This window comes from Rhinolophus sinicus, linkage group LG02, assembly GCF_036562045.2.
Source record: "Rhinolophus sinicus isolate RSC01 linkage group LG02, ASM3656204v1, whole genome shotgun sequence".
Taxonomy (NCBI): Eukaryota; Metazoa; Chordata; class Mammalia; order Chiroptera; family Rhinolophidae; genus Rhinolophus; species Rhinolophus sinicus.
In genome coordinates, this window is record NC_133752.1 from 54,504,433 (window position 1) to 54,530,595 (window position 26,163).

The window sequence follows — 26,163 nt, forward strand, 5'->3', positions numbered from 1 at the left end:
AGCAATCTCTTCATGGAGCTCATTCACTAGTAGTGGAAAAGCCTCCCTTCCCATAAGTTCACCACCTCAACACTACGGTTTAAAAACAAACGACCCCCCCAACCCCCCAAAATAATGCTAAAATACATGAGAGAAAGAACAGGCACACCCCACCCCCACCTCCACAGGATGCTCGATGTACTGAAATTTTATAAGCTCTCCCCCACTCCTCAGCAAAGCACTTTGATCCTTCTGGCAAGTCAGAGTAGAGCATGTGTCAGGTATAATTTCATTTCCATGATTTAAACTTTCGTTACATAAACATGGAACACACCTTTTAAAAAGTTGCCCTAAGATCTGGATCAAGTGGTGGGGGGGAGGGGCAGGCACGCCCTTCAAAGCACTTTGGGGACCTTTCCTACAGAAATAAATCCAGTAAAATTAAGAAAGGCAAAGTCGTTCTAAACTCAGTAGGAGTCCTCGTGGGAAGCAATTTATCAAAATTAAAATATTTCACAGATCATTTCTTCTGAAAAGTTTTCATGCTGTCAATAATCTGCAATTATTTTCCTCTTGGCATGGCAGTTTCTGCCTCTCTAATAAAAAAAAGCCAAGGCCCAGGAGTGTCAGGAGACCCTCGGAGCGCGCCACCGACCCCTCCATCGGGCCGGCTGCGGGCAGTGAAAGCTCGCCCTGGGACCCATCCTCCCAGACAGGGTTCTACAGTGTCGCCGCAGGAGCCGAAATAGACACCCTTTAGAAAGTAGGCGGCGGGGCGCCCTGCCTGCCTCCCTCCCTCCTTAAAAGACAGCAGTGCGCCCCGGTCGCGCCCGCCGCAGGCCAGGGGAAGTGGACCGGAGCCCCGCACTCACCATCGCTGCTCGTCAGGTCCCCACCGCCCCCCTGGCCGCGCAGGGCTCCGGGCCGACGCCAAGTTCAAACCTCGCCGCCGCTCGGAGGAGGCGGCGCGGGGCATCGCCGGCGGGGCTGCGCAGCGCTCAACAATGGGCGGCTCAGCCTCACCCTGAGCCTCCGCGCCGTGGCTGCAGCGGTTGCGGCGCGGCGGACGCCGGCGCGCGGCTCCAGGGGGCTGGATCCCAGCAGTGGGGATCCGGAGGGTGCGGGGGCGCCCGACAACCACGCCTCCCCGCCGCTGGGGCCGCGCGGGAGGGGCGCGCAGGCTCGCCGCTCGCCACCAGGTAATCCCACAGGAAGCCTTCGGGATTGGCCCGGGCGCTCGGGACGGCATTTGCATGTCAATGGCAGAGAAAGCTCCCTAAGGTTTGAAAACCGATTCTGGGCTGGAAGAGTCGGGCTCCACTCGGGTCCTCGTGGTATTAAGGGGACCGATGCACACACTCTCAGTCCCTCCTTTACCCGTTCACAGTCACAAAGGTGCCTTAACTCTTCCTCTGCCCCACATTTTGTAATGAAGAGGAAGCCAAAAGCAAAATGTCAACTTTTAAGAAGCCCGCGCTCACTGTTCAGGGGCTATACAGTTAGTAATTGATCAAATGAAGCATGAATGAAGCAAGGTAAAAAGTTCACAGCTTAAAAAAAAAAAGCTCACATTACAAGGAAAATAACAATCCGTTTTCTCCGTCTGTCCTCTTTCCAGTGGAAGTCAAAAGGAAAGACTCAGGTTGTTGCTGATCTGCTAATGCTGGGGAAACCTCCCTCTCAGCCATTTTTGTTTCCATGAGCATCACCTCTAGATGAAGGACAGGTGATTATTTCGGTGGTTACCATTGTGACCTTTCCGGAGATACGGGATTCAGCTTTGCAAACTTCTGTGTCTTACACAATAGACACATTTGCCTTTGTTTTGCATGTATGATCTAGGTGCCCAGTTATCCCTAAGGAAGATATGGTGCTATTTTCAGTTTCATCTTTCTTCAAAGGTTCTTCCTGCCTCTTTCAACAGAGGTAAGACTTTTTCCTTAGACAGTACGTTTCTTAATTGTTTTCATATGTCAGCTCCGGGGATTAAAATAACAGGAAGGTTAAAAACTGGTGTTATTTCTTCTCACTCAAGCAGAATCCCTGTTGTCAAATTTTCATGTTCTATATTTACAGCATTAAATATCCATATGGACACAGAAAAGATAATGCCTAATTAGGTAGGAACTAGAAGCTTTGGGTTCCCCCCTGCAGTTGATACCACTTTTTACTTGGCTGTGCTTTTTGTTCTAACCTGGCTAAATGCAATGGCAACCAATAAATAAACCTCTTTACTGATACCGTGTTTCTCCGAAAATAAGACCTAGCCGGACAATCAGCTGTAATGCATCTTTTGGAGCAAAAATTAATATAAGACCGGGTCTTATGTTAGATAAGACCCGGTCTTATATTATAATAAAATGAGACCGGGTCTTATATTAATTTTTGCTCCAAAAGACACATTAGAAATGAATATCCGGCTAGGTCTTATTTTCAGGGAAACATGGCATCTTCATGGACATGCTCCCCATAAGGTATTATCCTCCTTAAAGTTGTATTTTATTTTCAATATGGTATCACTAGCATATACAAACACATACACACTTGTCACACAGTCTTGGGGTCCCCATACATATTGTTGACGGGCATTGGAAGCAGCGACGCTAACGTTACCTGCCCTGTGTCCTACTGTCCTGTGGGAATCTAGTTTTGGGAGGTAGGCAGGTGATGTCCAGAGCTTAAGCTTGAAAGAAGTGGTCAGCCCTTACAGTTTAGAAAGCACACTGCACTCCCTCACATTGTTGAGGAAATAAGAAGTATTAGCTGGAGGACATAGCCAGGAGCTCTGCAGGCAGAACAGATAAGACCTCCTGTTCTGCTTCTTTATCTTGTTTTCTAAGCGCTCAGGGTCAGGTGAAATCTCATAAGGGTGGAACAGATCCCTCTATTCCTGTGTGAACATCACTTTACATTGGTGATTAAAAAAACACACTTTGGGTTCAAATCTTAACCTCTCACACAGCCTGTAGTATACCAGTGAAATCCATCACAGGGCTTCCATTGCATCCCAGATTCTAGAAATTACTTTTTATTTTATGTGTAATTTAGAGGCATCCTCAAATATTTGTAGATGAAAGGAAAACAACCTGTCTCATGGGATCAAAGGTGAGACCAGAAACGAAGAAATCTCCACAGCAATACAAAAATATGCTAATGTCTCTGTATAAGCTCCGAGGAAGTCCCCTCACCTGGTGCTGCAGTTCTTCTGCAAAAGGGTCCATCCCTTCCTCACAAAGTATAAGTGATAAATGTTCATGAAATATTTACATATGTCAAGCACATATATGGATAAACTCAAATCAATTAGTAAAGACAGCCTGTCAAGTAACAACACTGCCCTTTAGTTTCTGTATTAATACTGCTCTCATTACTGGTGCATCACACCAGAATCCAAAATGATTTATGTCTCTAAAATGAAAACAAATATATTGGTCAATAAATAAAGCTTTTAAAAATGCTAAAATCTTTTATGAGGAGGTGACAAATAGGAAAAAAGTGCACAGCCTGCTCTTAGAAACAAGGCATGCATGGCCAGTCTGGAACCTGCTATTTGCATACTTTTTCTTTTGTTGATAGTCATGATTCTTTTTAAAAAAACGTTTTTTATTGAGATACTATTCACCTACCATAAAATTTATACTTTGAAATAGGCACATATTTGCCCCCTCCTTACCACACCCCACCCACCTCAAACCTTTTTTTTTTTTTTTTAACTTTTATTTATTTTAAGTGTGTTTTTCCAGGACCCATCAGCTCTAAGTCAAGTAGTTGTTTCAGTCTAGTTGTGGAGGGTGCAGTTCACAGTGACCCATGCAGGGATCGAACCAGCAACCTTGTTGTTAAGAGCACCACGCTCTAACCAACTGAGCTAACCGGCTGTTTCCTCAAGCCTTCTTTGATACTGGAGTGGGTGGTGGGAGCAGAAAGACTGGAATAAGCCCCTAACAGAGTGGGTTGATCACAGTACCCACCTACACGGAGACACACGAGAGAGGTGTGGAAGGTCCACCAAGGTGGTGATGGGAGAAAGGTCACCAGTCAAAAACAGGAGTGGTGACAGGGCGGGTGGTCTTGCAGGAACTTTGTGCATTCACAGGCTAAATCATTTTCCTCCCATCTCTCTTAAATATTTCAACCTACAAAACCAAGTTTCGGTTTGAGTAAAATATAATAACCTACAAATATTTAAAATCACATCAATTTAGTCTATGCTAATTGGGATCTAGTATAATTCAGAATGGTCTAATTTATAATGTATATATATTTAGAAGTTTATTTTTCCACTACAATTGTCATGTCTTATTAGTAAGGAGAAATCTGTGCGAATAAGTATCTTTTTCAAACAAAAAGTTTAAGAAATTTACAATTACTTTCATATATCTCTAAATTCCAGATTCAGCAATTATTCTTTGAATTATTTCATTTCAATTAGTCTAATACATTTAATTAATTGTATCTTTAAAGAAACTACATATAGAAATCACATACGTGATTTGGATTCTGAATTTATTTTTTCACAAATTTAAGTTCTTGTCTATATTACGGTAGTATAGTTTTGTAATATATGTTGTAGTTTAAACTACTAAACTAAATTTCAGTTAGAAATAGTCTACCCTTACTTCTTACCAATTCAGTTTGGCATTCTTTCTATTATGTTAAATAAAGTTTTATTATGAAAATTATAACTATTTGAAACATAAGAGTCTTTGCTAAATAATAATAAATAATAATAAAACAATAATAATAGCAACTCACTCTTGCCACAGCTACACAATAAATTCCCTGGTTTATCTGTACTTTTCTTTTGGATGTTGATACCTTAGATAAACAATGTCAATATCTGTTAAATATTGAAAATTAGTTCTAGGGACTGTTTAATGATCAATATAAACAACTCACAACCAAGAAAGAATACACTTGAACATGGATTGTTGCTTCAGGGAGAAAATATTAGGAAGAACATACACTGTACTTCCTTTTTAAATGGGTGTTTGGGTTTAGTGTGAAAATTATATAATTTTTTACAAACTATTCTCTTTAATAAGTATTTTAATTTTTTTGAACCACTCATAGCAAAATGTGAAAAATAAGTGACTAACAATCCTAGTGAATAAAATGTTAAAATGGAAATTTAAAGAAAGGAAATGCCTTTAAGACCATGCCTAACCTGAGAAATAATTTATTTCATGAAGTGGTGATTGTAACATGAAGGGGGAACACGTTGTAATTTCTTTCGTCTTCTCAGAGTCACAGTAAGTCTTTCACTTAACATCGTCATTGATTCAGCGACTAAGTGAAATAACGTATAAAGAAACCAATTTTACAAGAGGCTAAGTGATACAAACAAGAGTTAAGTTCTTATAGCATCTCACCAATGTTATAACAAAACATTATTTGAGGACCTTCTGTATTTAATCTTCTCAAACACCTTTTATCCCTCTATCATAGTCCTTTTCCATAAATAGCCCAGAGTCCACATGTCCTCTGAGCTAACACCTTTCTCACCCTCTCTGCTTATTTAAAGCATTTTCTGCTGCTGGCAGCTGATTCATATTGACAAGAGCACCTCCATGTTTTCTGTTGTTCTTTGTAGCCCCAAGACTACAGTCCCAAGTAAGGGCAGTTAGGCAACCTGGCTATTACCCAGAACGCTACTTAGAATCTTTGAGAAGTCAGAATCCAAAGAAAAGAGAGGGCAGAACTAGGTAGGCGAAAGTTCACTCACTATTTGTGCCACTACAGACCTACGTTAGTACTGCAACTGCCGTGTGTATGGCTTAGTAGGTCAGGTTTGGGTTCCTGCACCAAACCTGTATAGATCTAACAAAAGCAAAAAGGAAGAAAAGAACAACAGCAAACTAGTAGAATAAGACTTGAAGGGATAGCTTCTGAGGGTGAAGGTAGTCAGCAAGTTTTTGTCCTCATGGAAACATAGCTGACAATGGACATTTTCAGTGTTATGAGGGTCACTGATTAAGTAACAGTTACTCAGGTCAGCAGCCTCAAGTCATTAAGAAGACAGGTCGGACAGCATTCTCTTTGGAGTCTTAGTTGAAAGATTAGAAATATATCTTGGAGATTGGAAGCAACCTGAATGTTCATATAGAAAATGGTTAAATTAATTGTGAAGCATATCATGCAGCATTTAAAAGGAAAGAGGTAGACCATAGTGACCTGGAGAGATATTCATATTGTTAAATGAAAAAGCTACATACACATCATATACAATATTTATTAAATGGGTTATAAAAGTCCAGAAAAACATCTGGAAGGAAATACTAAACTATTTCTGGGGAGGAGGACTGCAGGTAGAGGAATTCTGGGGAACAAATATAAAATGGGCTTTTGCTTTTAAACATTTGTATAGCATTTAAGCATTTTTTAAAAAGCAATAAGTATGGTTTACTCTTTAAATTAAATGTATACAGTAAAGACTTTAATAATTACAAAAGCACCCTGGGTTCTGAATTTTTCAACCAAATAAGGTAATTTTGATTAACTGACTATTTCACTTTCTGTATACCCTTCCCTCTCACGTTCTCATGCTGAGACTTTGGAACATAGCAAGGCAATCCAAGAAATAAAGTTCATCCCCAAAGCTTAGACTGAGCTGTCATATACTGAGGATGAATTCAATTTCCTGGGTACTCCAAGGTTAATATGGAAAGCAAGGGGGAACACGTGGAAAATGAAAAATAGAGAAGGGGAAGAAAGAGAGAAAAAAAGAGACCGAGAAGGAATGGAGAAAAGGGGAAGAATGAAAGATGGTAGCTAAAGGGTAAAAGACAAGGGGGAGGGCAAGAGAGAGAATATAAAAAGAAAAATCAAACTTCTACAAACATGAAGATGTGATACAACCCATGTTAGACCCACAAGGAAGAACATATACAAGGTTGTTAGCAAGTTATATGGGAGACGTGGGATAGGGAAACGTTAACTTTATTGTTTTATTGTGTTTAACATCAGATAATGAAAAATTTAAAAATTAAATACATTGTGGATAAATAATTATGAAGAAGAAAAAAAAGAACTACTCAGCAGACCTACCTTTGATTGAAACTTGGGCATGTCACAGCCTAAAATCTTTACCCTTCACCTAGATGCATAGTATAATAAATATGATATGTGTTATCAGAGAGACTTATGTAATGTGGGACCACAAAAGCTTTAAGATAAAAACTTAACAGAAAGGTGTGAAATTCCAGAAGTTATCAGATTTATATACCACAAGCATCTTGGGTGACAATGTCTTGAAATCAATGAGGACAGCATTGGCTGACCCCAACTGCCAGCAGTTCTGCTCACTGGTCCTGTATGTATGTGATCCCCACTTGTTATTGCTGTGTCACCAATGACATTATATCCTTTTCTGGATACAGGAATTAATTTCTATGGATAGCAAAATCTGACAGTATAACATCAGGAGAGTTCAGTTTTGGACATGATTTAGCTAATGCCACCAAACTTTCAATTCCACTCATAGTTTGCTTGACAGAATATCATTTGGGAAGTTACAGAATAGCTTAAGAAAAATTTCCCATTGACCTACCCCCCTCCTCTTCCTTTCTCTCTCCTTGAGCAGTTTCAATTCAAATACCACCTACTGGGCACTTGCTAAGTGCCAGGCCTTGGGGATATCAAGATGGATCTAGCCCTGACTTCAAGGAGCTCAGTTTAATTCAGAAAGTCAAATATCTAAATAAATTATTTCAATACCATGTGATAAGGATAACAGAGTGTGGTGGTCAAGAGTATGGACTGGCTTCAAGAGCTTGCTACCTGTGTGGAATGTTTATTGATCTCACTAGTCCTTGGCTTTTCCTCTGTAAAATAAGAATAATTATACCTCCCCTAGGTTTTTGCAAAGATTGTATGAGATACTCATTGATTGTGTCGTCTGGAAGGCAGGAGTAATAGTGAGACATTAACTGTTCTTATTCCCTCCATTGAATTTCCTCATAGTCCTATTTTTCCTCCTAGTCAGTGCCATTCATTGACCAAGGAAGGGATGACTCAGCAGAATTCACATAACAAAGGAATCCAGGCCTAAGACTTAAGATTGGAAGAAAACTCATTTAGTCAGAGTCAGTTTTTCTCTCCAACTGACATGTCAGCTTTCTAGGAATAACAAAGAAGGGCAAAGAGACTCTGAAGGGAAGTGAAGGGCAGTTAGAAGCTGGAGCAACTCTGAGTCCTATGAGGGCAAGATGGAAGCTCCAGGTAGGCTTAGGGATTTGAGAACAGAAAGTGTGTGGGCCCTGACCTCACACAAGAGTCCAGAGAGCTGGTTCAGTCTAGAATTGCTGGGAACCCAGCACAGAGTAGGAGTCAAATAAATGTCTGTGTGGGACACCTAGGCAGAGCCTCATGCTTGCAACCAATCCTCCCTACCCAGAGTGGTCCAGGAAAGGCAGAATATATCTGGGAAAGCCAAGGGGGCATAGATGCCTCAAGGGTCTGGGAAGGCTGCAGACACCACCATCGGTCACCATAACCGATACCAGTGTGGGGATATGGTGACATGGAGACAAAAAGCACAACTTTATGTGGCCTCCCTAGTGTGCGCATGGACTCTGCCTAAGCCCATTGCCATTCAGCTGCAACTCAAGGAGCTGGAGGAGACTGAACTGACTCCTGGCTGAATAAGGTCTCAAAACAGAAATTATAGTCAGTTTTTTAAAAAGAAACAATTGTGCTTGTGGCTCAAGATTTGGACCCACCAAACATGCAAAATGCTCAGCACTGTGCCAAGCACACGGGAGCTCAAAAATGGTAGCTATTTTTATTTTTGTTCTATGTGTTGGTAGCAAACAGAGGAGAGAATATTTATGTCATGGAAAGGTATAGAGAAGGTGTTTGAGAGAGGTCTGAAGGATATATATGAGCTTACTGGGGTAAGAGGAGGGGCAAAAATAGGTCAGGCAGAAAGTTTGAAGGTCCTGAAGCATCAAATAGCACAGGACAACTGGGGAACGGCAAGTACTAAGGCTAGGGCACGGCAGGTGGCAAACAATGGAAATGGAGAGACAGGTGATGGAAGCGAGCCTTCTGGACCATCTTTGGGCTTTAGACTTTATCTTGTAGGGAATGAGAAATCACTAAAAGTTTTACACCGGTGTCATGTTCAGATCTGCTTCTTCAAGAAGTCATGCGTCATGCTGATGGCAGGTGGAGGATGGACTGAATGGGAGGTACCGGGCTCATTGATTTTGCCCATAATGCCTAAGTGGAATCCCACTCCTGTGGGGCCAGCATTGCATTACAGTCTCTGGGAGTGGAATACTTAGATACTTCGATCCTGGCTACAGCACCTACTATGTGACCTTGGGCCAGTTGTGAACCGGCTCCATCAGCTTCCTCATCTGCAAAATGAGAGCTAAAAATTGAACCTGAGTCATAGGGTTGCTGGAATTTGAAATGTTAATACTTCGCATAAAGGACTTAGAATGGTGGCTGGTATGAAATAAGTGCTTACTGAATTTTAGCCCTTATTAATTAGGGTGCACTTAAAATCACGATTAACTTTATATGGGGAGAATGATGATTATGTCAAAGAATTATGAAAACGTCTGCAACTCATGGTAATCATTTAAATTTTAATCACTGAGCAACATTTCAGGGAAGAAAATCCACTTTGTAAATTCAGTTGTAAAAGGTGCACGTCAAGCTGCAATTCAAACAACTAAACTTTACCAGCTTAAAAGTGATTGTAGTTGTTTGTGCTGGAGAAAGTATGTTTTCTTTTCAAGCCTGAAGCTCAGAACAGGGTTGGTGTGAACTACTAACAGCTGCCACCCGCCATGAACTGCAGCACCCTTCTGGAAGAAGGTGAAGTGCACTTGGTATGTGAAGGGCATTTGACTCTTGAAAAAAAGACATGTGATCTAGGTGACAATGAGTACTGAAGGCCAGAATTCTGAAAAGTAAAACTCCACAAGTGACAGGTCCTTAACAGCATGGGTTCAACTGGAGTGCATTCAAATACTGGTATGTCCTTGTCACTGGGGGAGAATGTGAACAGGGGAAGTGGGGAGACGGTGTGGGCAAGGGCAGACAGGGCTGAGCCAGCCAGCATTCTCAACTTAACCTGTGCCTGAGCAGAAGCATGAACATTATTTTCTGTCAAGGGAAGTGAGTATGTTAATTGATTGTGTCCACGAAGCAGAAGAATTGAGAGAATTGAAATCTGTTCTGGGACATAATCCGATATATTCTGATGGAAGCTATAATGTTTTCCTCTCTTTCTAAAATAATATTCATATATTTCTGAAGCTACAGATAAAGATAATAAGAATTTTAGGGGAGATATGAGAAATGGGAAGCCTAGAGATAGAACTCAGTGCAATTCCTGTCATTGATTTGCAACTTGTATTTTAACAAAAACTACTTCCCTGAAAGTCTGCAGGATGATTGGGTGGGAAGAGAGAGCCATTGATACAGTGCAGGAGATAAGATATAAAAAGGCAGAAAGACAGGGCAGAGTAGACCTGGGATGAAAAACATCTCTATGCCTGGAGGGCAGTAGGTGGAGGGTTTTAAAAACCAAGTTGAGGTATCTGAATCTAATCATCTGTGATACATATGGAGAGAGCAAAACTGGAAATGATACTGTTATAAATTGGCATACAAATTGAACAAATGATTTACCTATAGATATTTATCTTTTCTTCCCCTCTTCTTCCCCGCCCACCCCAATCCGGTTCAAGCCGTTGTTTCTCAGTCTAGTTGTGTAGGACACAGCTCCCTGGCCCATGCTGGTATTATGAGCCCCGACTGAGGCAGTCGGTCACTGGTTGGCCTGCCAGCCATTCATGCTGGCCACCAGCCGCTCCTGGCCTCACATGGTAGCCCACGGCAGCACACAGCAGCCTGCAGCAGCCCAGTTCCAGGGAGAGCTGTTTTTCACAATCTTAGCTGTAGAGGGTGCAGCTTACTGGCCCACATGGGAATCGAACAGGCGACCTTGGCGTTAGGAGCATGGCACTCCAACCACCTGAGCCACCAGGCTGGCCCAGAAATTTATCTTAATGACTAAAAGTATCATGTTATATTATTACACTGCTTACAAGCCTATGACTTACTTATAGTGAAGAGTTGCTTCCCTGACCAAGAGAATTCATCAAGGACACCAGCAACAATTTCTTCATAACAATACAAAACATCAACCAAACCCAAGTTACTTCTTTTTGAAATTGCCCATTGATTTAGCACTTCTGGTCGTTGCATTGTATCAGAATTTTAGGCATTTCAAAAAGGACATCTTATTCACAACATCAAGGCACCTACTGACTAGGTTTCTTCCTAAGACTGTGTTATATGAAGTCTTGACTACATATAAATATTTTAAATATTTAAATGTCATCAACATTGCCACACACTGCTTTAAGAACAACCTAAGGTGCTACAGAAGTGTAATTTCAAGAGATAAAAACAAGAAAAGTTGGGAGGGTAAAACCAATTGGTATTTTTGAAATGTAGATGACTTACTTTGATGATTAACTGCTCCTGAGGCTTAGAGAACAGGGTATTTAATGTTTACATATTTTTCAAAAGAAGTTAAATCTTATTTGGTGCTGTAGGTTGAAAATAAAGTCACCTTATCATCATTTGTAAACTTATCTTTGAAAATAAATTTTCCACTAGCTACTTGGTAGCTTCATTGGTCTTGAAGTATTATCTTCTCCAGCTCTCAAAAGGAAAAACGAAATTAAATGTAACTCCTGTTTACATTTTTGGCAGCCTCACTTTATGGACTTAAAGAATCCAATTCATCTCCCCTTATTGTTTAAAAACCCACAAACAATGTGCTTTTAGAAAAGATTCTAGCCATTAGGCACCATGATAATTGTTCATTTTCTAGGATCTCTTTCATTTGCCTCAAGTCGCACAGTTTTATTTTCTATTTTCACACGTAAAGTTAAAACAAGGAGACATTTTCTCTTTACTTTCTGGCTTATTTGCTTTTAACCACAACTTTCTCCCAGTAGGTGTTCAGTAAACTGTTCTACTCTAAGCCGGATGTCAGTGTTATTCCACATACTTTAGTGCTCTTGCCTAGAAACCAGGAGATAAGATGGGAGAGGAAATTTATTTTTAAAGTTCTTGTAATCAGCACCTTTGGGAGCTGTCCAAAGTGTGCTTGTATTGGCCAAAGGCAAGAAGACAACAGGGTCCTGGGCTGATTCTGCAGGCTGAGCTGCCATTTCTGGGTGGTAGACCAGAAAGAGCTGAGCCACAGCCTATCAATAATAGTAACAGCCACCATTTATTTTGTATTAGTCCTACACCATGCCTCGGGCTTTATATATCTTATTTCTAAATTTATTTTTAAATGAACTTTATTTTATTATGTATTTTTATTTTTATTTTTTTTAAAGGAGGGCACAGCTCACAGTGGCCCATGCAGGGATCAAACCGGTGACCTTGGTGTTATCAGCACCACGCTCCAACCAATGGAGCTAACCGGCCACCCCCCTTATTTCTAATTTTTACAATAAAGTCTTAAGTAGCTATTAGCAGTCCCATTTTATAGGAGAGAAAATGAATCTCAGATTTAAGTAAATTGCCAAGGTCCAACAGTGAAGAAGGAACAGAATGAAGAATCAAGGAGGTCTGCCCATGCCTTGTTCTTATACCTCCCGGGATGACCAAGGTAACACTGCAGGTTATACTCCTTTAATAAGAGGAGAAGGTTCTGTTGTCTCCTAAAGGGTGAAGGAAAGTAGACATGTCCATTCTCTGTAGGCAAAGACTTTATTGCCATTCAGAGCACCAAGAAAGAGAAAGCTACTTAAAAACCCTTTTTGCCTCATAAATCTAATGGAGGATGAGCAAAGCCCAGATCTCCCCAGAATAATCTTCTTTCTCCTCAGTAAATGTGAAATTACTATATATTTTTTCCTTTAAAAATTGTGCCTTTTCCCAAAAGAAGGGCACTCAACTTTACCTGATTCCATCCTTATTGACTCAGTTATAAGGGACAGTTTTTCTAACTACCTTTAATGAATCTGATAATTACCATTTTGCCAGCATGCCTTTAGTTTCCTTCGTTGGTACTTAATTTACATTATTCCTTTGTCTGGGTTGAGATTCCTTCCTCAACCCCAATCTCTACTAAGGAAATTCTAGCTAATCTCCTAGGACCTGCAAAGCATATTCCTTTCTCAAGGAAACTTCTCTGATCCTTAACCAAAAGCAATTTCTCTCTCCTCTGAATGTTCACAAATACATCATTTAATCATTTACTATAGCCCTTATCACATCTTATCTTGAATAGAGCTATTGGTGCCATTAAAACAAATATCTCCCCTCCTAGACTAAAAGTGTTTCAGGAACTGGGTCTATGCCTCATTCATCTCTGATGCCCATGTGCAGAGCACATGTCGGTACTGACTTAATGTTCTTAGGCTATTTATATATATATATATATATATGCTCATCATCTCATTTTTTGAGTCCAGGTTGTTCTTTTCTCCCTTTGTTTATGTAAGTCCCATCTTTCAAGATCTTTCCCCAATTGATCTGGCAATGCACCCCTCCCGCAAAAAAATTTATGAACTAAATTTTGGTGTTTATCATATACCACTTGATACATTACTTGTTTCGTTATATGTATGTCCTGTATTCCCAATTAGAGCTACTCCTGGGCTAATTCCTGTCTGGATGATGCTATTATCATTTTTATTATTAACAACTTTTCATTTATTGAACCTGTGTCTCAGGCACTCTGCGTAGTCCTTCATTTACCTTATCCTATCCTGGATAGAACTTTAGAGTCCCTTGACTTTGATTATCAGCCCTCAGTCTTCTCTACTGTAATATACTCCAGCATTTTGACAACTAACTAGACAGTAAGATTCTGGAGGGCAAGGGCCACATCTTTCTTACTCATCTAGGAACCAATAGTGTCTCGTGCAGTGTGTGGTAGAGAATAGATCCCCAATAAATGTTCCATTGGAGTTTTTGAACTACTGAGTACACAAAACAAAAAATGCTTTAAAGCTTGTTTTTAGAAATACCAGTACTAATTGCACATTACTAATTATCAAGTAAGAACCCTTCTCCTATCAGTATTGAAAATGCCAGATTAATAATTCTGCTATTTTTTCAAATACAGCATGAGAGCCCTACTCTTCATTAAATGGTTTTGTTTTAGGCAAAAGAATGAAAGCCTGTGCTAAGCATCTTGACTTTGAGCTTCCGTCCCACTCCCTGCCTGCACCCCACTTTGTTTATCTCTGGTCTATATTTATATTTGTGTCTGAAGGAAGCACTGGTCTTCTCTTCATGTACTGGAATGAAAAGATCTGAAAGGAACTTAAATGCTCCCTCTAAGGAAACTGTCTGAGCCCGTGATTTACACCCCTGGTTTTCTTATTAACTAACTGCCAGGCTTCAGAAAACTGGAGCCAACCCAAGTGGGGACCCTGGCAGCTGGTGAGAAATGTGAGATGAGACCAGTGTGTCACAGTTGCTGGAGATTGAGGGGGAAGGGGAGGCTGGGTGGGTAGGAGGAAATGGCTTCTGGAAATTTGATGTGAAAGGAGGATAGTTCGATGGTTAGAGGACAACTCACCCCTGATCCCCAAGTTAAGGGGAGATTCAGAGAGGCCAGTCTGCTGACAGTTCAAGGAGAGGATTTGTGTCCCCCTTCACTTATCTTAGAATGTGTAGGAGAGAGGAAACGATAAGCAACCTGGAGAAATGTAAATAAGTGATCACTGTTAGGAAAAAAGGTATCTTTTACCTTACTTAAAAAAATGCACTTAAAAGTTTTTGACTTCCTGACAAATGAGGTAATGAGGACATTGTACAGAATCAGAAGAGTCCAACTTTTTAATTCTAATTTAAAAACAACAGTAAAGGGGAAGTTGTTGTTCGATGGATATAGAGTTTTTTTGCAAGATAAATTCTGGAGATCCATTACACAACAACGTGAATATACTTAACACTACTGAACAGTACACCTCATAATGGTTAAGATGGTATTTTATGTTATTATTATCATTTTTTTACCACAATTAAAAAAAATAATAAAATGGCTAAATACTTTCTGAAGAGAAAAATACATTACTAAAAAAAATAAAATAAAATACATTACTGCTCCTTTGGCTGTTATTTCATCCCCTCTCCACCCTTTTTTTCTCTTAGCAAGCTGCCTCACAGTTACACATAAATATCTTTTCTCTTTATATGGACAAAAGAGGAAAAAAGAGATACAGGAGTTTGCAGAAGCAGGGAACAAAACTGGGTGTTCCTTTTCTTTGGAGGAATGTGTCTTTCTGAACCATTGGCCAATAAGATATTTTTAAAATTGCATCTGCATAGTGGATAATGGCAGAAGATGCTTTTGAAGTCCAAATAACAGATTCTATTAAGTCCTTACTGCTTGATTCCAAGTCAAAAGTCTAAATTAGTGCCACAGAGCTAACAGCTGAAGACAATCATGCCAACAGGCAAAATAAGGAACTTAAGAACCTCAACTCTATTTCCTTCCTAATTCTTCCTATCTCCAACTCTATATATGCCATTTTTTTTTCTTTCTTATCCAGTTGGGAGTCTAAGCTGTTTACATTGATTAATTGATTTTAGGGAAGGGACTGTTTTTTAATCTGGCCTATTTTAGAGTGTTTTCTTTCAGAGATGGGCGTTTGTTGATCAAAGCAACAAACAGCAAATGTTGTTTTAATTTATGCTTCCTTTAGTTCTGCAAATTTGAGGGGGAAGCCTTTTTTATTAGAGGTAATGAGGCAGAATCCTCTTACTGGCAAGGATATTTTCTCACCAAATTAAAACCCATGTATGCTTAAAAAAATAATGAAATAAAAGTAGCTTTTCTTTGGGGAGTAAATAAATTTTAAAGCAGGAAACTTCCCACACGGTTTGAGCTTACTGTTCCTATCAATACAGTCTGGGTTGGGAGGTAAACAGGGTATTTTCTCTTTTTTGTCCTTAACTTGAAGTAACAGAATAATTTACAATAAGAAAATCTGACCAAAACATTTAAGACATATGACTGCTAAAGCAATAATCTTAAATGCCAACTGTAGGGATATATGTTTTTCTGTTTTATTTGTCTCTGAAAATATACTACCTTAGTTATTTTAGCCAAATGAGCTCAGCTTTGTATGAATGGCAAAATTGATTTAAAGTCATGTTCCTTTGCATCCTTTCCATAATAAATCTATTTGATTCAATATAAAATATTTGTTTGCCAAGTAAAATGTTAACTTTTCTTAAATTTACTAAAAATCATTGAGTTGTGCAACCATCACCATAATCCAGTCTTAGGATTCTGCAATCACCTCAAAAAGTTCCCTCGTGCCTAATCCCTGCTCCCACCCCTAGACTCAGACAACTACTGCTCTGCTGTTCATCTCTATAGATTTGCCTTTTCTAAATATTTCAAATAAATTGAAACATAGTATCTTCTGTGTCTGGCCTCTTTCACTTAGCATAATGTTTTTGAGGTTCATTATGTTGTAGCATGTTTGAATAATTCATTCCTTTTTATTGTTGAATAGTATTCCATTTTATATATACCATATTTTGCTTCTCCATTTACCAGTTGATGGACATTTGGAATATTCCCACATTTTGTCTAATATGAATAATGCTGCTATGAACATTCCCGTACAAGTCTGTGAGTGGACAGGCAGAGGCCTTGTTAATTTTGATTAGATGCAGGTGGTGGTGAGAAAATGGAGGGGTCAAGGAAGATGCCTACATTTCAGGCTTGGAGAACTGGATGGATGATGATACAATTCACTGAAATGGGGAAGACCAGATGAAGAGCAGCTTTGATGGGAAAGATGACCTCAGTTCTGAGCAAGTGCCTGTGAGACAGGAGTGGATGTGCCTCGTAGGCAGGTAGACACATGGGTCTGGAAATTAGCTTCCTCAAAATGTCTATCAAAGGCCCATTTTTTGAGCAGCCTGTTTCATGTTTAAGACTTATTTCTCTGTACCTTTGGCTTTTCACTCTATAAATCTGACCAAAGAAGAAATTCATAAAATATCACATCAAATACTCATTTTGGTTTGCATAATAATTATAATAACATCTTCTATTTGCTCAACATTTCCTTTCTTATAATTGTGGTAAAATACAAATAAAATTTACTGTCTTAACCATTTTTAAGTATATAGTTCAGTGGCATTAAGTACATTCACATTGTTTCACTGCCATCACCACCATCCTTGTCCAGAACTCTTTCATCTTCCCAAACTGAAACTCTGTACTAAACAATGACTCCCAATTTTTCTGCTCCGCAGCCCTTGCCAACTACCATCCTATTTTCGGTTTCTATAAATTTGATGTACTCCAGGTATGTCATCTACGAGTGAATCATACAGTATTTGTTCTTTTTTGACTGCCTTACTTCACTTAGCATAACGTCAAGTTTCATCCATATTGTAGAATGTGACAGGATTTCCTTCCTTTTGAAGGCTGAACAATACTCTGTTAGTGTACATACCACATTTGTTTATCCATTCATCTGTAGATGAATATTTGCTTCTACCTTTTCAATATTGTCTGCTATGAACATGGGTGTACAAATATTTCTTTGAAGTCCCTGCTTTCTCAGCATTTCCTTTCAAGAAATTAAAAGATATAAGTGTTGACAGATCTTTGTCATACTTTAACTCTGGCAAGCTGTAATACATAATCATTTGAATAATAGGTGATCACATGACCAGTTCAAGGTCATTAATTACAAATATCCATCTGTACTAACTGAGGCCAGAACTTTCTCCAGCTTTAAGAGACAATGGGTATCACTGGACTTTCCTTGAACTCCAGACCTACAATGCAGCAAATTGCTCTTTTTTTTTTAGGATTTTGGTGATACCACCTTAAATCAAGCAGTACTTCAGCCTGAAAGTCCCTTATAAAATTCTTTCTTTTCCCAATAATCTGTAGAGTGCTGAAAGCAACCCGTTCTGTTTGGTTTTGTGATAAAAGTGTTCAGTGGGAACTTCCTAATGCATTTAAAGTTTTCTGTAGTATGTCAGGTCAGGCAAGCCTTCACTGATATAGTCAAATTGACCAGAGCAGCACTTATCGGAATGAAGTTATGACATGGGGTCAGGATGTCACACCTGATGGCAGAGAGAAGATTAGACACACAGCCGCAAACATCAGGGAGAGGTTTTGAAGAAAGGGGCAAGCACTGGCCTAGCTCTTAACTTGTATCTGTCTCTCAAAAATTTCACTGCTCTCCAGACATGAACAGAGCAGGCAGTTCATGGGAAATACCAGAACAGGGTAATGTTTTCACTCTACCAGGCTCATGAGAGACTGATAAGAATTGCCAGGAATTAAGTTAATAAAATCAGTAAGCTTAAACAGTCATAAACCCCAGAAAACACCAATTTAATCATACAAAATGTGGCAAAAAGCATCCAAATTCACAGAAAAGTCCAACACTCCAGGCAAGGCTCTGGATCTCATCACTGCTAGGGAAGGGAAGCCACATGGATCTGGGCCTTAATAGCACTGTCCCTCTGATTGGCTATTTCTCCTGTTGGCTCCAAGCTCTAGGCCCAAGGTGCTGAGGGAATGTCACAGCTTCCTGGAACACCCTCCTACCTGCCCCACCTTCAACTGGTATGGAGGGTGGGACTAGAAATTAAACAGTGGATATCAATGACAGAAAGATAGGAGATCAAATAACAAAACAAAACAAACAAACAAAAAAACCCCATGGATCTCAGCCAGGAAACACTGCATGAGTAAGTGCCTCACAGGCATAGTTGCAGCCGCTTGCAGACTTGAGGTAGTTCCACTAATAGGAGGCCCAAGGACAGAGGCTCATTTTTACTCAAGATCCTCGAGGTCCTGTTACATAGGCAGTAAAGCTACCCCACCTATTTCTGGATGGCATTGGCAGCCGTGGAATCCCCGCGGGGAACTGTAGTAGCCTTGGCCCCTCTTTAAAGGGGGAGGTCCTTCTCTCTCAGTCGATGGTTCTCACTCCAGGCGATACCTCTGAACTACCTGGGAAGCTTCAAAAAGCAGAGGCCCAGGACCAACCTCAAACCAACTGAGTCATAATTTGGGAGGACATCCCAAGCATTGTTATTTTTAAAAGCTCCACACATGATTCTCACGTGCAGCTAAGTTGAGAATCACAGCTGTCAGTCAACTAGGGATTCCAGCTGCATAAACTCAAGAAGAGTGACCAATTAACAGCCTACTGCATATATTTCATGAGGTTGCACAGAGGTTCTTCCAAAGAAATACAATTTACTAAGGAAGCCATATTAGTTAGGGAGGGCTGCCATAATCAAATACCACACACTGGGTGGGTTAAACAACAGAAATTAATTTTCTCAAAGTTCTGGAAGCTGGAAGTTCAAGATCAAGATGTCAACAGGTTTGGTCTCTCTTGAGGCCTCTCTCCTTAGCTTGCAGATGGCCATCTTTTCACTGTGTCCTCATGTGGTCTTCCCTCTATGTGCATCTCTAGTACACTTTGCATGTCCAAATTTCTTCTTATAAGGACACAGATCACATTGGATTAGAGCCCACCCTAAGGGCTTCATTTTAACTTCTTCACCTCTTTAAAGGCCCTATTTCCAAATACAGTCACATTCTGAGGCATTTGGGGTTAAGACTTATTAAAAAACAATTCAAGCTTGTATGTTACAGACTAGTTCTCACTAGGGTGTTAATGATTCTCTCAAAGTATCCATTTAAAAGCAGACAGGACAAGAATTAACCCAGAGGCAAATGGGGCCCTAAGCAGAGAGGTGAAAGATTGTTGGCAGTGAGGTTTATCCAGAGAACCCCAAATCCCTCCACCGACTTAATCAAATAGTCCTTCCAAGGACTACTATGGGTTTATCTTATGCCCAAGTCCAAAATGCTAAAAGGTAAATGATGAAGATGCCCATGGTACCGAAGCCGTCCAAGCAAGAAGGGCTCTCGGAGGGAGCTGGGTGCACAGGGCCAAGTGGCAGTGCCCCGAGGCTCCCATGTGAGGGAGATGCAGTAGGTGAGCTTCAGGCTCTCAGGTCTGATGGCCAAGGGGCAGCAACCGGCAGGCGTGGCCTCCATAGACACCCAGCATACTGAGCACTGAAAGCCTCTGGGGATATTGCTGTGTGGCTGCATTTAGTTTCTTTAACATTAACACACTGGGGACTACTGTACTCATACGTATGTTGGATGGGTTGCTTCAGTTGAAAAATGAACTCATTTCTTCTTACTTAATGAAAGACGCTTCTCAAAGCCCTTCGAAATTTCGCTGGATTCAGAAGACTCATACTTTGTCATTTATGAAAGGACTCTAAACAGAGTCAACAGTTGTAGGCTAAAATTTTCTTGGTTTGACTAACATGTGGTTCTAACCCAAAATGACCAAAAGGAGAAATGATGCTTTAAAATGTGGGCTCCACTTTTTCCAAGGAGCCCGATGGTTAGACAGTGGCGGGGGCAGTAAAGGACTCACATTTGTGGGGGCTGCCTGTTTGGCAAGGTGTATTGGGTCTGTTGGCCTCTGTCCTCAGAAACTTCCACCTATAAATTGGAAGCAATAGGTACTCGGTCCTCTCCAGAGAGGAAGAGTTGGCAAGTTCACGTTAGGAAGTTGTTGCTAGGGAGAGGAGAGGTAGGCTGAAGGATGGACCTTTAGTATTTACAATGAGAGCTAAAATGGGACAATTTCATAAGAAGGGACACTGGAACCAAGCTTTGCTGTTAGGTGGCCAGCCGGAGAAGGGAGAATGGAATCTGAATGAGATTTTAGATGAGACTTTTCCTTTTTTGGTTTGTTTAATCATAACAATGATTTGAAAAAGCTTTACCAGTGAATTCGTAATGGATTTGGCTACATACAATAGTAATTCGATATAAATTCCCTAATTATTTCCAGAAAGGATTCACTAAGAAAAAATACAAAATGCCATTGAATCCATGGGTTTTGGTTTTTAATGTAAATATGATGTATCTGACTTGTCAGTTTTACAATCGGCTTGATTTTGATAGAGACGTGTTTGATATTCTGGCTTTGAATGGAACTGAGACTATTCACCAAAAGATGATTATGTTAGTGACTACGTACTTGGATCCTACCAATCACACACACACACACACACACACACACACACACACACACACACACACCACATACACATGGGGTGAGGTGGTTGGAAGATGTTCCCTTAGCATCCTGCACGAATGCTTGACATAATACTTACACACTGTTACAGCTCACTACTCTTGGTTTGTATCCCTCATTTGTATACCCTCTTTGAGGGTATACAACGGTTTGTCTTATTTATTCTTCATTTTTAATGCTTAACAGAGCATCTGACACATAGTAGGTAGAAATAAATATTTGTAGTCTTGCTATTTCCTGTTTGGTTTTCTATGAAGATGAAAACCAGCGCTGCATATCTTTTTCTACATAAAGACACTCATTGCTCAATCCAGTCCCATTATCTTTCCTTTGATTTTCTATCTTTAGAACCTCTTTCCCAGCATAATTACCTGTTTAATTCCATCTAGGGTAGTGAACATAAGTCACCAAGGCTTGAGGTTTGACAACCTGTAATTTGTGCCTGGCTTCCAATCCTCACAGTCTGGTGGTACCTAAGCAGGTGTGATTTGTGCTTTCCTAATTTTCACAAGTGTTGTTGGATTATGGGAGTTTATTGTAAATGTATGGAAAAGCCCTTGGTAGCTGCAAAACAGATATGGTTATCAGCCTCAATTCATCAGTGTGGAACAGGTTCAGAGGTAAATTGATTTGGCCTTGCTTATGCATTCAATAGCGAATCTGAATCCAAAATCAGTGGTTTCCCCACAGCCCTATGAATTTACTGAACTCTATAGAGAGGACCAATCTCAGACTACCCCACATGACTACAAGGGAAGACCTAGGTGGCACTGATCTTAGAAAGTGTGTCCTTAGGAGGGGTCCTGAAACCAGCCCAGTCTGCAGCGGACCAGGTGCTCACCACTAGCTTGACTTACTTGTTGGGCCTGGAGACAATTTCTTCTCTTTGTATTTCTGTATCAGGAAAACCAATAGTCCCAGAGCTGAGAAGCGGGTTTCCTTTATAATTAGCACAACAGGCCAATGGATGTCACTGTTGCACCATAGAAACAGAATCTCAATCCCAAGAAGACTGAACAGTAGTAGCACTTTCACTATTTGGTTACTTTAACAGAGCAGAGTATACCTGAAACCAAAAGAAAACTATTTTATGTGAGATCATAATTAATATTCCATTTTTAATTTTTAGAGCTAGTAATGAGCACATTCAGGTTAAGTTAAGGCATATCATTCAAGTTAAGGCAAATAGCTTTGAACAGAGTAGGTAGCTACAAATGAAAGTGTGTGTCACTTATTGGGGAAAAGATAACAAAGTGAATCAAACCATGTCCTTTGATTTCAAATACTGTGTTTCTTTCTTCTCTATGACTGCCTTTCACAATTACACAATGTGCAAAATTACACGTATAAAAAAAAATACCCATGCTGATACGTAGAGTGAGACCTCGCACCATATCAATAGCTCAGCATAAACATTTTGGAAAGAACTTCTAATTCTCAACCTAATATAATGATCAAAAGAATAATATATTTATTAAGCACCCACTATGTACCCAGGAAGTGTGTTAGGCTTTTCACAACTCTTTAAAGTAAATATTATTATTTCCATTTTTCACATGGGGAAATTGGGGCTCATCAAGAGTAAGTGATGTTTCCAATCACACAGCTGGTAAATGACAACATACATGCAAGTCCAGGTCCACTGGCCTGCAAAGCCCCTGCATTTTCCAATGTGCTCCAATTCAGTTCATGCATTCTTTGACAGTCCACTGTGTGTCTATTGATGGTGCCATCTTGCCCCAAAGAAACTCTAAAAGTCTTTGGCAATAATATCACCACACAGAATGAAAAAGCCTCTTGCCAGGTGCTATGCAACTAAGTGAGAGGTCAGAAAAGGCCTAGAGGAAGTAACCTCTAAATTGAGATCTGAAGAATGAATAAAATATGGCAAGCAAAGGGAAATAGAGATCAAGAGAGTTTTACCTGGAGGAATCTCCAGTGCCTAGGCATAAAGTGAAGATATATTAGTTGGGTGTCATTTAAACTTATAGAAGTTTTTTTTTTTTTTTTTTTCCCAAAGAAATCATCTGCTTCTTTTAAATTTGCCTGAGTGTGAACTATAATATTAATAACCTATTGACCAGTAGTAGTTTCTAAGGAGAGCCATCATACAAGGCCCTTATGGTAGCCCTGCCTTGGAAACAGTGAGGAGGCTCTGGTACCATAAATGTACAAGAAATACCTTCATGGGCTCCCTTTTAGCAGGACCCAAGCAGGTGCAGCAGGAATAAGGAACCAGGGATGCCCTTGGGCTCTCCTGGTGCACTTGATTTGGCTGAGGCCCTGACCCCAGACCAAGGAATCCCTGATTCTGCAGGGTAAGAACTGGCCATTGCAGAGGGCCCTGATCTATGTGAGTCTCTATATTATAATTTCATGAGCATGAAATTGTGAATGTCTCTCTGTTTTCAGTTCTGGTACAGATCTTCATATGCATGGATAACAGATGTAAACCACTACTGGTGACTGCAGTGCTGTGAATATTCTTCCATCCAGGTCTAGAACTTTCTCTCCCTGGCAGTGAGCAAGGTGATCCTGAGAGATAAATACCAGTGACATTCCCTGACAATTCTTATGGGCTTTCAGAGCTGTCACAGGTCACAGGCTATAATCATTCTTGGAGTTTCTGATGATGAGACCTGTCACGACTGTCAGAAAGGCTTAACAGGCCTTTTTGGGACACTTTCTTAAAATATAAGTAAATTGGGCAACTAATCCTATACTTTGTATCTTAGTTTTGCTAGGAGCTTTGAAGTCTAGATATGGAGACTGAAAGGTTAAGGGAGCAATCCTAGAGAGAAGTAACAGGAATGTCTTTGTGTTTATCTTAATGACACGCAGAAGAGTCAACCTTCAGCCCAGTAACTACCTTCCCCCTTTCCTACCCAACAGCCATTCTTGGTCTTGGTCACATTTAATAGTTTCAGATAGAGACTGGCGGTCCTCTTATTGGCCCAGAACTTAATGGCGATGCTAAAAAAAATCCTATAAATTACTGGATCATTTAACAAGTATTCATTATACCTGTGTCCAAGGCTATGGGTCTGAAGAGGCAAAACAATAGACTGTGGTGCCTCAACACCTCACCTGTAGTTGCAGGAACCTGAGAGGAGACCAACGCTGCCGCCCAGGTGGGTGATATTTGCATGTAATACTTGGTAAGCCACTTCTTCCCCCTCAACTATTTGGAATGTATGAAAATGATATGTAAATACTGGTGTCATTTTCATGAAAATCATTCCTCCATTCAGTAAATACTGAACACCTGCCAAGCATAAAAGCCAATGGTAACCTAGTTCATTCTCTGAGTGAACTTTTTCACAGTTTTAATCCACACTTAGCTGAAGCCATGCAGTAGGATAGGGTGGAAGTTAGAGTCAAGTTGAGCTCAGGTCCTGGCTTCTCTACTCACTAGCTGTGTGACTTTGGGCTAACCACTTTTTTCCCCCGCTCTGAGCTTCAATTCTCTCATTTGCAAACTGGGGATAAGAAGAAGCTGATATGATAGCGTAATACAATAGTGACCCTCAGTATTTCCTATATGCTAGACACTGAGAGTGTCACCGTATAACAAGTGTGACAGGCAGTCACCCTTGAATGCTCCTTTTTCTTCATTTTCCATACCCAAGAATCACCAAGTCATTTTATCTCTAAAATATTTCTTGAATCTCTCCCCTACTTCCATTGCCCTAGTTCAGGCCCTCATTATCTCTTGGCCTCCTAAGTTGGTCTCCCTGCTTTCCCTCTTGTGCCCTTAAATCCACTCTCCACATACCAACCCAAACAATCAGTTTAAACAAAAACATGTCACTCCCTCACTTAAAACCCTCTAATGGCTCGCCACCTCCTAAGAGTACAGCTCTTATAGAATGGCAAAGAAGGTCATCCTGTGTACCTGTCCAGACTTTTAGCATTCCCTGCCAAACACGTAACACACTCCAGGATTGTTTTTACCTCTGAGTCTTGTATTATGCTTCATTATTGCCCACACAACTTTGAATAATGCCTCTGTTCAGTGTTCTCACCTCGTCCATTTACCATTTAAGACTCAGGTCAGACTAGGCAAGTCAGGAAAGCCTTCCTGGATACCACCACCTTCCACTCCCAGCCTGGGTGCGGAGCTCTCCACTTTTAACCATTATCATGTGCTCCCAGCTAATGGGTGCATATATTTCACTGCATTTACCACATTGATTGGTAATATATTTACTGATGAGTTCTTCTCCCTTACTAGACTCTTCTTGAGGTAAAAACCATGTCTTATTCATCCTTATGTCCCCATCCCCTGGCTCAGTTCCTGGCCCGTTGCCAGGGCTCGATACATAAAGTGAGTGAAGGAGTGAAGACAGCAGCGTGATCCCCAGCTCATGCCCTTTGCACGCACCACATCCCATCTCCCGTTTGTCATGTGTTTGGCACAGTGGTTCTCACCAGGGGCAATTTTGCTACCAGGGACATTTCATAATGTCTGGAGAAATTTGTCACAATTGGGGTGGAAGAAGTGTGCTTCTGGCATCCAGTGGGCATCTAGTAGGATGCTGCTAAGCTTCCTACAGTGCCCAGGACAGCCCCCCACAACAAAGAATTATCAACCCAAAATGTTAATAAGAGTCAAGATTGAAAACTCCGGATCTAAAACAGGGTCTGGTACATAGAAAACCTCAATAGGGGGTTCCTAATCCTGGCAGCTTAGTGGCACAAGTGGCAGAAATGGTAATCATGCTTAATATAAATCATATAATTATACAGCATACTGCTTTAAATTTATTGAGCAGTTCTGCACAATATTAACTCATTTCATGGTATCAAACCTAAAGGAGTTAAGTTCTACTTTTATAGTATTACTCTAAATAAAGCAGGAATCCTATTCAAGAACAATGGAGTATAATGCATGGCTCTCTCATCTCCCAACATATATACATGATATATCTGGTCTAGGCCTGTATTTCTGAACAACCAACTAGACTGCCTGGACAATATGGGTAAACCTATATTAGCTCACCAGCTATGATGTTGGTATTGGGGTGTGTGTGTGTGTGTGTGTGTGTGTGTGTGTGTG

The 26,163-nt window shown here is 40.4% G+C and overlaps 1 protein-coding gene and 1 long non-coding RNA gene across 11 annotated transcripts in view; one reads left to right on the forward strand and one right to left on the reverse strand.

Annotated features, from left to right (window-relative positions):
- SHROOM3 (shroom family member 3) overlaps positions 1–26,163 on the reverse strand; it is a 286,596-nt gene that overhangs the window by 76,530 nt on the left and 183,903 nt on the right. Inside the window, exon 2 of one of the 10 annotated variants that reach the window (XM_074324435.1) lies at positions 21,962–22,170. The exons of 8 other annotated variants lie outside the window; for them this stretch is intronic. The gene's annotated coding sequence lies outside the window, so the exon portion shown is untranslated. Of the gene's footprint in view, positions 1–851; positions 992–21,961; positions 22,171–26,163 lie in introns of those variants that run through there. One more of the 10 variants, XM_019720381.2, reaches the window with a different exon arrangement.
- Positions 1,041–26,163, forward strand: part of LOC109440252 (uncharacterized) — a 34,260-nt gene continuing 9,137 nt past the window's right edge. Inside the window, exon 1 of the long non-coding RNA XR_012493686.1 lies at positions 1,041–1,178. This is a non-coding gene — a long non-coding RNA (uncharacterized LOC109440252). The remainder of the gene's footprint in view (positions 1,179–26,163) is intronic.